This window comes from Platalea leucorodia, assembly GCF_965183815.1.
Source record: "Platalea leucorodia genome assembly, chromosome: 6".
NCBI classification, from domain to species: Eukaryota; Metazoa; Chordata; class Aves; order Pelecaniformes; family Threskiornithidae; genus Platalea; species Platalea leucorodia.
In genome coordinates, this window is record NC_138828.1 from 86,549,531 (window position 1) to 86,562,116 (window position 12,586).

The 12,586-nt window shown below is 59.9% G+C and overlaps 1 protein-coding gene across 2 annotated transcripts in view; it reads right to left on the reverse strand.

Annotated features, from left to right (window-relative positions):
- Window positions 1-12,586, reverse strand: part of DCTN1 (dynactin subunit 1) — an 84,612-nt gene that overhangs the window by 25,023 nt on the left and 47,003 nt on the right. The gene's annotated exons all lie outside the window — the stretch shown is intronic.

Here is a 12,586-nt window from a genome sequence, read left to right on the forward strand (position 1 = left end):
GAGCTTCCCTCGGGCGAGGGCTGCATCAGGCACAACCCTCTGTTTTGGCAGAGAGCGCGGTGACAGCGGGGACGCTGACGGCCCAACAGCTCTGGCTGGACAGAGCACATCCGCGCCCTCGCCGTACCCAGACCTGCAGCGTGCCGAGGACCGGCACTGCAGAGCCTCCCCGGCAGCGAGAACGCTGTGATCTCCTGCTGCTCCGGGAGGAGTCTGGCTCGGCCAAAATTCCCAGATAATCAGTTGTTGAAGGGAAAGGTAACATTTTATTACACCACTGACATAGTTAAAAAACCAAACCGGATCTTTTTCTGAGCACACAAGCCCTGCTCCAGGCCTGAGACAGGAGGAGTCCCTCTCCTCCCTCCTGCAGTAGCAGGGACGATAAAAGATTGCCTCTCCCTACAAACCGTGCCACATTTATTTCCTTGCGCTACCACACCTGCCTACGCTGCCGCTGCAGGTACAGACCCATCTCCTTGCTCTTCGCAGCAAGGCCAGCTCGCGCCCCGAGGTCCCGGGACAGGAGGGCAGACCCTGCCTGTCAAGTGAGCGTGTCGGAGGGGACCAGGGCAGCGAGTAGCGAGGGTCCTCGGTCGTGTTCGCAGAGTGGAAACACGCTCCGAGGTTTCAGTGTTCCAGCTCCAGAGCATGAGACAGCAAAACCTCAAAGCACGCCGCGACGGGAGCGGGGAAGGTTTCGCCCCTGTCCATCCTCCACATCTGGAAACAGGAGGGGACGCATCTGCTGCTAAGCATCTGCAGGAGTCCGAGCCGGGTGCCACCGGCAGCTTGTTGGGGACACACCGCGGCAGGCGCCCGAGTCTGCGCCCTCTGCCTGCAGCTACACCAGCCCCGAATTTTAGGGGAACAGAAGGAGAAAACGACAGAGTAGCAAGAGTTCACCAGAGTCCAGGGAAAACCAGCGGAGCTTGGAGGAACAGCGCAGCAGAGAGCTGCTTCGTCAGCGCTGGCGAGGCTGTTACTCGCCGGCTGGGAGCCCGGCAGCGAGGCTGGCCACGTGGCCCGGGTGACCAAGGGAAGCCGATGCCTGAAGGAAAGCGCCAGGTCCATCAGAAACCTCTGCTGTTCTCCTCACGGGCCTGTATTTCTGGAGCGCTCACTGCTGTGGCACCTAATGCTGTGTAAATCAATTTCCTGGCTTTTTATTTGACTCCTCGAGATTGGCTCTTCGGTGCGGGGCCGTTTGGCAAGGCGCATGGCTCACGCCGGGCACGCGCCCGGGCGCTGCCGGGACGGGCGCAGCATCCACGCCTCCGCACCCGCCTGCCAGAGCGGCGGCAGCTCACGGAAAGCAGGCGCTCGCTTGCCATGCTGGAGTCGGATCTTCTGCCGATTCCTAGCTTATTTTAGGCAAACCTCGGCTAACTCGGCTGCAATAGGTGAAACAGCCGCGGACGGGCAGGCAGCTCAGCCTTCCCCTCCCGGGTGCGATCCCAGGCTCCCCCAGGGACGGTGCGAGCCCCTGCCTGGGAACAGTCTCCGTGGCACCAAGCCACACACGCTATCCCCAAGAAATACACTACTCGAAACAAGGACATTGTTCTTGTTCCTGCTGCTTTGGGGATTAAAAACCCTTCACAGAGTGAGCCTTCGGCTTCTGCGGGGACAGAGCAGCATCGGCAGGGACACACCTGGTACGGTTCCACTGCTTATGGCATCTGAAGCGCTAGAAACCTTCGGAGACCCGCGACTTGGCCTTGGCAGTCGGGGTCAGGGAAGGTCCGAGGGACGTACTTCCTTCCAGAAAGGGCCAAAATGCAGCACGGCACCTCCTCGAGCCCTCAGCACAGGTACCGGACAACCTGCACTAATGGTTCCTATTGAAAATCCGTTCCCAGGAAGCCAGGAAGGTCCAAGGCGCCAGAGAAAGCGGCCTGACGGCTGACCCTCTCCGATGCGGACACATCTGTGAGCCCGACCAGAACAGGAGGCAACAGCTCGAGAGGGGCCCTCAGCGCTGCGGAGCGCCGGAGCAGCCGGTCAGTCCTGCCAACAGCTCTGATCTCAACACGCAAGCAGGGGTGTCTGCAACCCGCTCTGATCCCTGCCCAGCGAGGATGTGAGGCCAAAGGAGCAGGAGGAGGTCACGCAGGACGCCCGCTCGCAGCTCCTCTCCAGCACAGGCTGCAGAGAACAAGGGCAAGAGCATCATTCAAACTGGGGGCAATGGTACGTGATCCACTGGGAGCTCTCCAGGACCCGCCTGGTAACGGGTAAGCTCTCAGCTGGAACTGGAAACTGGCTTAAAATCCACACCAGCACGCAAAAGCCGCTTACCTTGAGCTCACCTCTCTGCCTCACTGCAAACGCATCCCATGGACCCACAGCAAAATCCTTGCCGGTCTCAAGTGTTTGGGGAGGGGGCATTTTAGGGAAATGTTATCCTACAGAAGGAGCGGTGGGCTCTCCTCCTCACGCTGCACTCACACTTGTGTCACACTTTCCTCCTCCCCGTGCGGCCCCAGCTCAGCCTGGGCTCTGGCCCCCGGTGCCACCATGACAGTTACCGAGACGCTTTTCGGGGGGGAGAGCTAGCTGCCGGGCAGCGGGGATCCCCGTCACCCTGGGACTGACCGAATCCGTCGCTGCCCTGGTCTGAGCTTCTTGTACAAGCCAGTGAAAATAAAGCCCTCCCTGTGGTGTACCCCCGCACAGAAGAGAAAAACACTTGTTCCCCGTTTATTTGGCTATTAGAGAGTGCTTTGAGGATTCATCTCCCTTGCTTGCTCTCCTCCAGCCACGGGCCCCTGTGCAAGGCACGTCCTGCCGGCTAGGGGCAGACCTCAAACCGCGAGCCATTCTCTGTGCTGGGATCAATACAGTCCCGGGTGACACCTCTTGGCTCTTACCCCTCTCCTCCCACAGACACCCCCAAGATGCCCCTGAAAAGCGCCCCACACGCGCCGGGAACGGCAGTCCGTCAGGAGCGAGTAATAACGTCAACAGGGACCCCAAGCCGCGTGCTCTGCCAGCCAGGCTGGGCATTACCGCACCGCTTTTACGCTCCGCTCCGTTAGGTGAGCTCTGGCCAAGAGGACCAAGCTTTTCTACAGACATTTTGCCCGGGTAGGTTGTCCCAGTGATTTAGACACGCTCCGGAGGAGCACACGGCTCCCGTGAGCTCCTCCAGGCTCTGCAGGACGAGATGGAAGGACAGGAGAAAACGCGCGTTGGGGTTAGCACTCGTGGAGTTCGTGTTTAACACGGAGGGGATCCCAGTGCCCCCGACCGCTGCTGCTCACCTTGGGCCGCCGGGCGGTGGTCTGGAGGGCAGCGGGAGCGGAAGGCAGAGGAGGAGAGACATTCATACAGGGACAGACAGGAGCAGAGACACAGACCGCAGCAGCGCAGCAGCAGATGCAGCAGAGAAGAAGGTAAAGGAAACAAAAGACATCAGGGCAATTAGTGTGCATGGCATCAGGTGTATGAGCTCATTAACCCGCGCTCCCGGGCAGCTCCAGGTGGAACCCTGCTAGCAGAGCTCCTGTGGAAACAGAGGAACAGAGCCCGGCGGCGGCCCAGCCTCCCGGTCAGGTTCTCGCCCAGACCAGAGATCGGCCATCGAGCTCCGGCCCCCTCAGCAAGGTGCAGGACCACAGAGCCGGGCAGACGGCCGATTCCCTGAATCCTGCGCCTGGACCCCCCCCAGCTCCGGCAGACGCCGGGGAGGCGATGCACCGTTCCCTTCTGAGAGATCTTTGGCTCCCACGGCAAAATCTGGGCTGCCCGGGCTCAGCCTGGAAAGGTGCGGCCGCCTCCCTGCGGAGCGGCTCGGGGCTCGCCCGGTTCCGCTGCCGAGGAGCGGGCTGAACTCAGCACACCTTTCCCAGAGGTCACTTGAGTGTGAGATTTCACTGTTTAAATTTTTAAACATTTTTTTCCCCTCCCCTCCGCCCTTTGTCTTTTGAAGGGACCAGAGCATCGCCGAGCCAGCTGCCCACAGAGATGCTGGAGCCCCCGGGCTCTATTCCTCTTTAGTCATAAAACTCTCAGGGACAACATGGAGCTGATTCGCAAACACTTCCATCTTCTCTTTTCATTTCTGGAAATAAATGCACCCCTCGACGTCAAGGCAGGACCCCAGCCCCCCGGTCCACCCGCCGGCTGCACATGCAGCGCAGCAGTAATGCGACCGTCACCAAGCCGGTGCTCCGGCGGGGAGGCCACGCTGCGCACCTCAGCGCGTCCTTGCCGCGCACGTATACATCAGGTAAGAAGCATTTTTCCCGTTGACAAATACTCCACCCATAACCGATACAGCAACAGGTAGCAGCGGAGCCGGCAGCACTCTCCCGCCAGCCGGCAGCGGGGAAGCTACGGGACCGGGCAGAGGGAGCCGTGGCGGGGGCATCTGCTCCCCAGCGGCAGCTTTACAACACCGGAGCGTGTTTTAAAGCTTTTCACGTTCTGCTTCATTTTTTATTCTATTACCTAATCCATAGCTTAAAGTAACCAAGAAGAGAACAGATCAATAAAAACGCTGCCGGGTGACGCTCCCCAAGGACGCAGTCCCGAGCGAGACGCTCGGCCGTACGAAGCCCGTCGGCAGTCGCTCAGCCCCCCGTCCCTGGCCAGCGCAGCATCGCGTCCACGCTACAGCTTCTCTCTGATGTCCAGAAGCAATGGCCTTATTCCCACCCAAGGCCTTGAGAAACCAGCTGAGAGATCTTACAGCTGCTGCTTTTGGGGTTTTTAAATATAGATTAGAACTGGAGAGGTTATGAGTTCAAAATAGGCGATTATCTCCTGTATTACCTGCGCTAAATCCTATTTTGCTCACTTCCAGCCTTCTCTAAAAGGCTGCACTCAACAGGAGGCCCATTTCAATACTGAGGGCAGATCCCCGTCTTCTGTAACATCATCTGCTTGGCAAAATTTGCCAGGAAAATGTAATGACAACAGTAAAAGCTTAAAACCCTCAGATATATACAGAGCTGATCTAGGAGCAGTAGTCTAAGCTCTCCAGGAGTACTCCGGCATCTTTCAAAAGCCCTACTAAATAAAAATTACATTGAGTGGCTCTAAAAACCTGAAAAACGCCCTGAAAAGCCGCCTCGCCGGGGGACTCTGCCAGCCACGCAGAGGGAGCTGCTCCCACTCCCCGCCGAGCAGCGGGGCCCCACGCAGCGGGCAGCTCCGGAGAGCCCCCGGCGCCGGGCACGGTGCTCCCTGCCGTCCTGCTCCGCGCCGTCGGCACCGAAAGCGCCCCGGTGCGTGCCGGGCAGGAGCAGCCACGGGCTGGGGTGTTTCGCACGGGCAACCAAGTCTCCGTGTTCAAAATAGAGCTTAGCGCTGCCCGCCGCAGCAGCCAGGCGTCGGGGAAAACTCAGCAAGCGACCACTGACCCCGTCCCTGCTGGGCTGCGGGTGGGGAGACACTGAGCGTCTTCCCCCACGCAAACCACACCGAACCCTTAAAAAAGGGAGAGACCTCGTGGTAACCTTCTCTAAAAGCTAGCCACGCTAAACGACAGAGGTTAATCCTGGTTTCGTGCCTCCTCTGGTGCAAGGTGGATGGCCATTTTGGTCCCCCTCCATGTAACGCCACGTGAAGACCGCAAAAAGCTGAAGCGACAGCTCCGAGACCCCCGGGAGCGGCTCCTTGGCGCGGGGGGCAGAGCCGCGAGGGGCCGGCACCCAGCTGGCGAGGGTACGGCACCCAGCTGGCGAGGGTACGGCACCCAGCTGGCGAGGGGCCGGCACCCAGCTGGCGAGGGGCCGGCGCGCAGGAGGGAGGCAGCAGGACTCCACCAACAAAGCTCTTCGCGGCTACGGGAGCACCCAGGAGCCCTGCTCGGGAGCTGGGAGCAGACGCTCATGCTTCTGCCGGACTCCAGACTATGGAGCTGCTCAGTACCAAATCTCTGGGCCCTCCTGGAGCCCGGGATGCTCTGCACCACCCAGCTGTGGCTATTAATATTTCATTTGGCAGTTCTGAACTCTGCTGCATAATGTTGCTGCATAAATATTTGATGGCATTACACAACCTTTGTTCCCTTGGCAGGTCCTGCACTCAGGAGCATGGAGAGCATCTGGGGCTCCAGACAGACTCACTCAGACACAAACTTTGCTTCTAGCAGCAAGAAATCTGGCAAAACTCCTCCTGGCTACCAGCTGCCCGCGGTGGAGCCGGCACGGCCCGTCTCGAAGGTGGGGCTGCAGATCGCAAGTCCTGCAGGTCCCTCCCGGCTTGGTTCCGCTCCGAGCGCAGGAGTCTCCGTCCAGACCCAGCCGGGAGCACCAAACGTTGGCACTGGCGTGGGCACGGACGAGCAGGTTCGTATTAACATCACCGTGCACCAGGCAGGACTGGTACCGCGCTGCTGAATGCTTCTGCTGGACAAAGTCTGAGGGCTCCTGATGCAGAAAAGCAGAACTTCCCAGACGGCGATTGCTGCTGCAGGGATTTCCCACGTAGTTTCCGCGAGGTTTTGCAGCAGCGGGTGGAGGGGGCCGGCGTGCACCCCCGAGCGGGGCTGGCGGCGGCCGCAGCGGCCGCAGGGGCACTAACCGAGCGGAGGCCGCAGCTCGGCGCTGCCCACCCGAGCGGGCGCGATGCCATCCCGCTCCCCGTCAGGGAGCTCGGCCTCTCGGAGGAACCGAGCCTTCTCCAGGCAGAACCTGTTGGCGTTAAGGCTGCCTCTACCCCACGGCACTCCACGCAGCAGGACGAGCTCCCCGGGGCGTTTTTCCCAGGACCACGTCCCCTGCGCTGTTGCTGGGTATAGGCTACAAGAAACTTTGCATTTTAAACAACCGGCAACGCCTTGCACATGCACTCTCTCCCAGGCGCGATCCCGCACAGAGACGGCCTGTCCAGGGGGAGTAACGGCAGGAAAAGCAGGATTAAATCCAGCGGCTGTGGGATTTGTAAAGCTCCCTGGCAGACAGGGCGCTGAGCGCTGGGCTGGCCCCACCGCTCCACCCTTCTGCTGGAGGCAGAGGAAAATCAGCAATTATAAAACTTTTCCTTTGGAAGTGGATTAAACCGGAGCTCTTAAAGCAATCACCACCAAAGTATTTCACTGCGTTTGGTGAGCTCAAGGAACCACATACATAAATCGAGAGCGTTTACTGTAACGTCAATAAAACGGCAAAGTCTTCTCGCTGACACAGCACGGCCAGTGAAGTTGCACATTTGCGCCTTTGGTTATTTTTATTTTCACTTCTTTGAGATCAGGCAAAAATTCTCCGGATTTCTCTTTAAGCTGAGCAGTGATATCCTGGTTAAGCTAAAAATAAACATATAGGACACTACCAGAGCACAAACCAGGGTCCGTGCTGTAACCTGCAGAAACGTCAGCTCGACAGGGGACCCAGAGAGGACAAACACTGGGAAATGTTAAAAGCAGGCAGAACCCACCGGCACGGCTTGCACGGCTAGGGCAGGAAAAACGTTATTATTAACATGCGACTTCCCAAGCCAAGCACCAGCGCCTCCGGCAGCCGGGAAGGCACCGGAGCCCAGCCGAGCTGCAGAGATGCTGCATGCAACGCAGGCACAGACAGGTGAAATGGAGAAATGACTTCCACAGAAACTTGAAAGGAAAAGGCAGGCACGAAACGATGCTGCTTTCTCATTCAGCAACCCGCCCCCCCGCCCGTCCACAGGTCCCTGAAACCCAGGCGAACTCACAATTAAAGCGCAGCAGCATTAACATACAAAAAAAAAAGGACAAAAAAGAGCAAACCAAGGTACGTTCAGAAGCAGCGTTAGCAATGACGGTATGGATACGGCAGCAGATTGTACCTTCCGTGTTGCTGGGGCCTGCCTCATCATTGCAGAAAAGACAGACGGAGCGAGAGAGAGAAAGGGAAAGAGGGAGGCAGAGAGAGACTGTTAGCACTCGGTCACAACAATGCGGCTCTCGGCGGCTCTGTCTGGGGAGCACGGGCTGCCCGGCAGCGCTTGCAAATGGCTGCAGCTTCCTTCTATCCGCTCGCCATCCGCCCCGGTAATCCAGCAAATGCCTCTCCCGAAGCGCCGGCTGCTACGGAGGCGGCTGCTCAGCGGGGCTGCGGTGTGCCGGGGCCGCGGGGGCCCATGCCAGCCGCCGGAGCTGCGGCCGCTCGTCCTCTCCCTGCCGGTGTCTCCAACCACCGCCCCGGCGGCTCATTACATCACCGCCGGTGGGTCTCTCCTCCCCGCGCCGGGGATGCTGCACCGAGCCGGCGGCGGCGGCGGCAGGCGATGCTCCTCTCGGGCGAGGGGTCCCCAGTAGCTTAGCAACACCCCGGCTCGGCCGCCTCGCCGGCGGGTCCAGGCAGCTCCGTCCCTCCGCTCGGCATCCGCGCGCGTCCACGGCGCCCCACAAACCTCTCCTGCCCGCAGCCCAGCCCGCCCCGTGCCTATGCGCCGCCGCGGCCACGCCGGCCCGCGAGGCGGCCAGGACCTCGCGAGCAAATCCCCTGAGCCCGGACAGATGGACGGAGCTAAGCCCCGACAGACGGAGAGATGTCTGCGCAGAGCCGTTTCCATCTTGCGGCGCTGCCGTTCACCGCCCAACCAGCCGCCCACTCTCGCAGCCGCCCAGCTCGGCCCCGGCCACGCGCCTCCTGCCAGAGAGGGGATTTATTTTCAAGAAGCTTGATGCACCCCTGCACGGCCAAGGACACCGGCCAAGCCCCCGCGGCAGCGCCGGCCTCGGAGAGCCCCTGCCCCAAAAGAGCCCCCGCAGCCGAGCCCCGGCCGCCGGGGCGGTGTCCGGCACGTCAGCCGGACGGCCATGTCTGAGCCCTGCCGCGCTGCCAAGCTCAAACCCTGGATTCCTGCTTGGCGTCCGCTCTGCCCCTGGACCAACGCTCCACCAGAACTGCAACGCAGCGGGTCAAATGCCGAAGCGACCGGGAATGTTTAGAGCCAGATCTCACCGGGGATTCTTTATCAATCTCAATGCCCCCACCCCACCGCACACTGGAGATCCCGGCCCTTCGGATGCCAATTCCTTGTACCCGCATCTTTAATTCTGTATATTTCACGTGTGTGAACACAGACCTCCTTTTCCATTATTGACAACTCCCATTTCAATTCCATTATTTTCCCATACTTCGAAGGCACCAGGAGGGAGAGGAGCTCGGGCTGGCCCGGGCTCGCCCACAGCGGCAACTGTCCTGCCTAAATAGCACGTGCATACCCAAGCATCCACACACAAAGCGCGTTGCTAGCACCACTAGTCGCAAACGCCCGGTGCGATACGGGCAATCTCTTGGAAAAAGTCTTTAAAGGCAACTTTCACCCGCAGGTTACATTTCCCGGGGACGCGAGGCCGTCCCGCAGCCCGCCGTGCCGCGGACAGCCGGCGCCCAACCGCCAGAGCCGCCGTCCGCAGCGCGTTTTGGTTTCTGAGTAACTTCTAAATTAGGAAAATGAACATCTGTGGTGCCTCGCACAGATGTTCTCCCTGGATTGAGGTTTTGAAAGTTGAGAGAATTAAAATATAGATAGATATATGTGTGTGTGCGCGCCTGTGTAAATATATATTCTAAAAATAAAAATCTGTGGTTTTATGAGACTCTTAAAAGTTGTCTAACACAACGAAAGCCACCCCCTCCCAGGGCCCATTAACTTAATTTTTTCCAGAGGCTGAGGATGGGAAGCATCAGACTAAAAAGTAGCATTTGGGACGGAGAAGCTGGAGTCAATCAGAAAGAGCTAAGACAGAAAACTGCCGCCCCTGCGATGGCCGAGTGCTCCAGGCGCCCGAGCGTTCCCGTGGGAGGGGGCACCGGTGCTGAGCGGACCCGAAGGGACCCGCGCTGCTCTGCGGAGGGGTCCGGGGGGGACGGCGGCGGCCCCTTCGCCCTGGCCTCGCCGCTGCGCCCATCCCAGGGGCGCAGCCGTGCCCCCGCTGCTGCGGGACCCCCCCACGACCTCCCCACGGCTGCGGCTCCCGCGGGCGCCAGCCCCCGGCACTGAAGCCGCCTCCTGCACGAGGGGTCCGCGGGCCCGGGGACCCGCTGCACCTCCGACACCAGCAGCACCTGGGCGAGGGCGAGAAGGCGGCGGCCGCTGCAGCCCGCGGCTGGAGAAGCGGCATCGCCTTATTTAACCCTGGCAGCTCCCTCGGCCCTGCGCTCCCGCCACGCTGCAGGACGAGGACCCTACAAGAGACTGAAAACACCCACGCAGCCCAAGGCAGCAAAATAAAGGCTCAGTGAAGGTTCAATTGCGTTGTAATTACATCCGAGGGGCGGACACGAGCAAAGGGGAAAGCTATTTCAGCTAAAGGGCAATTTGGCCTATGAACCACAGGTGATAACGGGCCGAGAGCAATGAGGCTGGGAACTGGGAGACTGCCCAGCAGCAAAGCGTGGCCTCCCAGGAGCAGGGTGGGACAGGAGGCGCCGGGTTCCGGCGGGCGCCGAGACGAGGGGCTGCAGCACCGCGGCACATCCAAGCGACCGGGTCTGGGGAGCGGGGAGAGCGGCAAGCGGGGCATGGCTCCCCTCCAGCTGTTCCGCCCTTTCCCTCCAGCCAGAGCTCAAAAACCAGGAACACTTTATAAAAGACTCCAGGGACACTTCAGACAGCCCAAAATTCAGTAATTAATCACACACGTGGAATTTCCTACCCTGTAAGGCTCATACCTGAAGCATGCAGACCGGGGTTTTATTCTGTTTGATACACTAAAAACTCTCACCGTGTTTTTGCTCTGAAAGCAATTTCAATACTTGTCAGTAAAAGCAGCCGGCTGCAATTGCGCTACAGAAACACAGACTGGTACAGACTTCAGCTGAAAGTCTGCACAAATTTCATGCCAGTTCACAAAAAAACCCACCCTGGGAGCTGCGTATCTTCTCTTTGCCCAAAATAGCACCGGCACGGCGGCACCGAACCGCCGTGGGGACCGGCCAAGGCGACCGTCTGCCGCGGCACCGCACGCGTGCCAGCCCACCTCCTCATTTTATTCTCGGACTCGACCCAAAGTCCCCGGGGTAAGTGAAAAGCACTTAGCGCGCCGAGTTCAGGTTACACGCTCCCATCCATCGACTGAAAAGGACGGCAGGGTCTGGATCTCATTACACGCCGACCCCCCAGCACAGCCCGAAAGCCTGACGGGACCGATCGCCGCCGGCTGCTCCGCGTAACGCGGGGAAAGCCACCTTCTCGCTGGATTTTAGCCGGCTGAAAGAAAGGGTGAGAATTCCCCGTGTCGAAATCCCGTCCCACCTGGACAGCACCCTTACCCAGAGGCCAGATGCAGCCCCGTTTTGTTCATCTCCACCGCGGGGAAACGCTGTCCGAGGCCCAAAAGGAAAATAAATGGTGCAAGGCTTTTAGTAAACGTGGCGCAGAAACGCGGGTCGTGGCGGGGGCCCGCTCCACCTCCACGCTAGTCCCAACAGCAGCTCCCACGGCGGGGGGGTCGTTAGTCTGGGTCTTCAGTTCCTCTAAGACTCTCCAAGTCCTGGTTTTTGGTTTGGTTTGAACCAGCGAAGTCCTTCCAGAGCCCTAAGTATCATTTAACTGGCAGCTCAAACAGCACATGGTTGGGTGCCCAACACAGAGCAAGGGTGCAGCTTGTGAGATCTTCCCACGGGATAAAAGATTATGCCGCTGGATTAAGTGATAGAGCAAATGTGGATACCCACAAGAAGAGTGAGAAAGGTAATTAACGTAGGAAGCAAGGAACGTCATTTCATTCTAATACTTCAGACATGTTCTCTACCAGCAGCATCTCTACCAGCATCTTCGATCCCGCATCCACGCTTGATCTACGACCCGACGTCAGGCCCTCGAGAGCTGCCGGCCCCGGGACCCGAGCTGCCCGCATTTTATAGTCGGGACCTTCTGTAACACGCGTGGCCTGCTGCCCCCGCGGGTGACTCCTCCGCTCGGGACGAAGGCTGCTGGCCTCTCTCGCGCAGTTTAGACGCGGCCGTCCAGCTCCCGGAAGGCTGCCAGGGCGTCCGCCACGCTCCTCGCCCCAGCGCGCCGCTGAGGGAGGCAGGACTTCAGCGGTGCTCGGCGGGGGACAGGGGACGACGCCAGCGAACCCCTGCCGACGACAGCGCTGGGCGGGGGGCGAGGGTCCCTCCGTCTCCCTCGCCGTCCTGAGCGAGGGTGAACGGCTGCAGCAGCCGCTCAGAGGCGAGCGCACGCAAGCTTGTGTTCGTGTGCAAGTTACTCCCACTGCCCCGTCCATTTGTCTCCCCGAAGCACAGCGGGGCTTCCCCCAGCCTCCAGGCAGTTAAGACCGTCTCTCTTCAATCAGCATCAAGAATTTTTGGATAAGGAATTGGCTGGACGGTTGCACTCAAAGAGTTGCGGTCAACGGCTCAATGTCCCAGTGGAGACCAGCGAGGAGTGGCGTTCCTCAGGGGCCGGTATTGGGACCGGCGGTGTTTAACAGCTCTGTCGGCGACATGGACAGTGGGATTGAGCGCACCCGCAGCACGTTTGCCGACGACACCAAGCTGTGTGGTGCGGTCGACACGCTGGAGGGCAGGGATGCCGTCCAGAGGGACCCTGACCCTGGAGAGGTGGGCCCGTGCGAACCTCATGACGTTCAACAAGGCCAAGCGCAAGGTCCTGCACATGGGTCGGGGCAATCCCAAGCGCA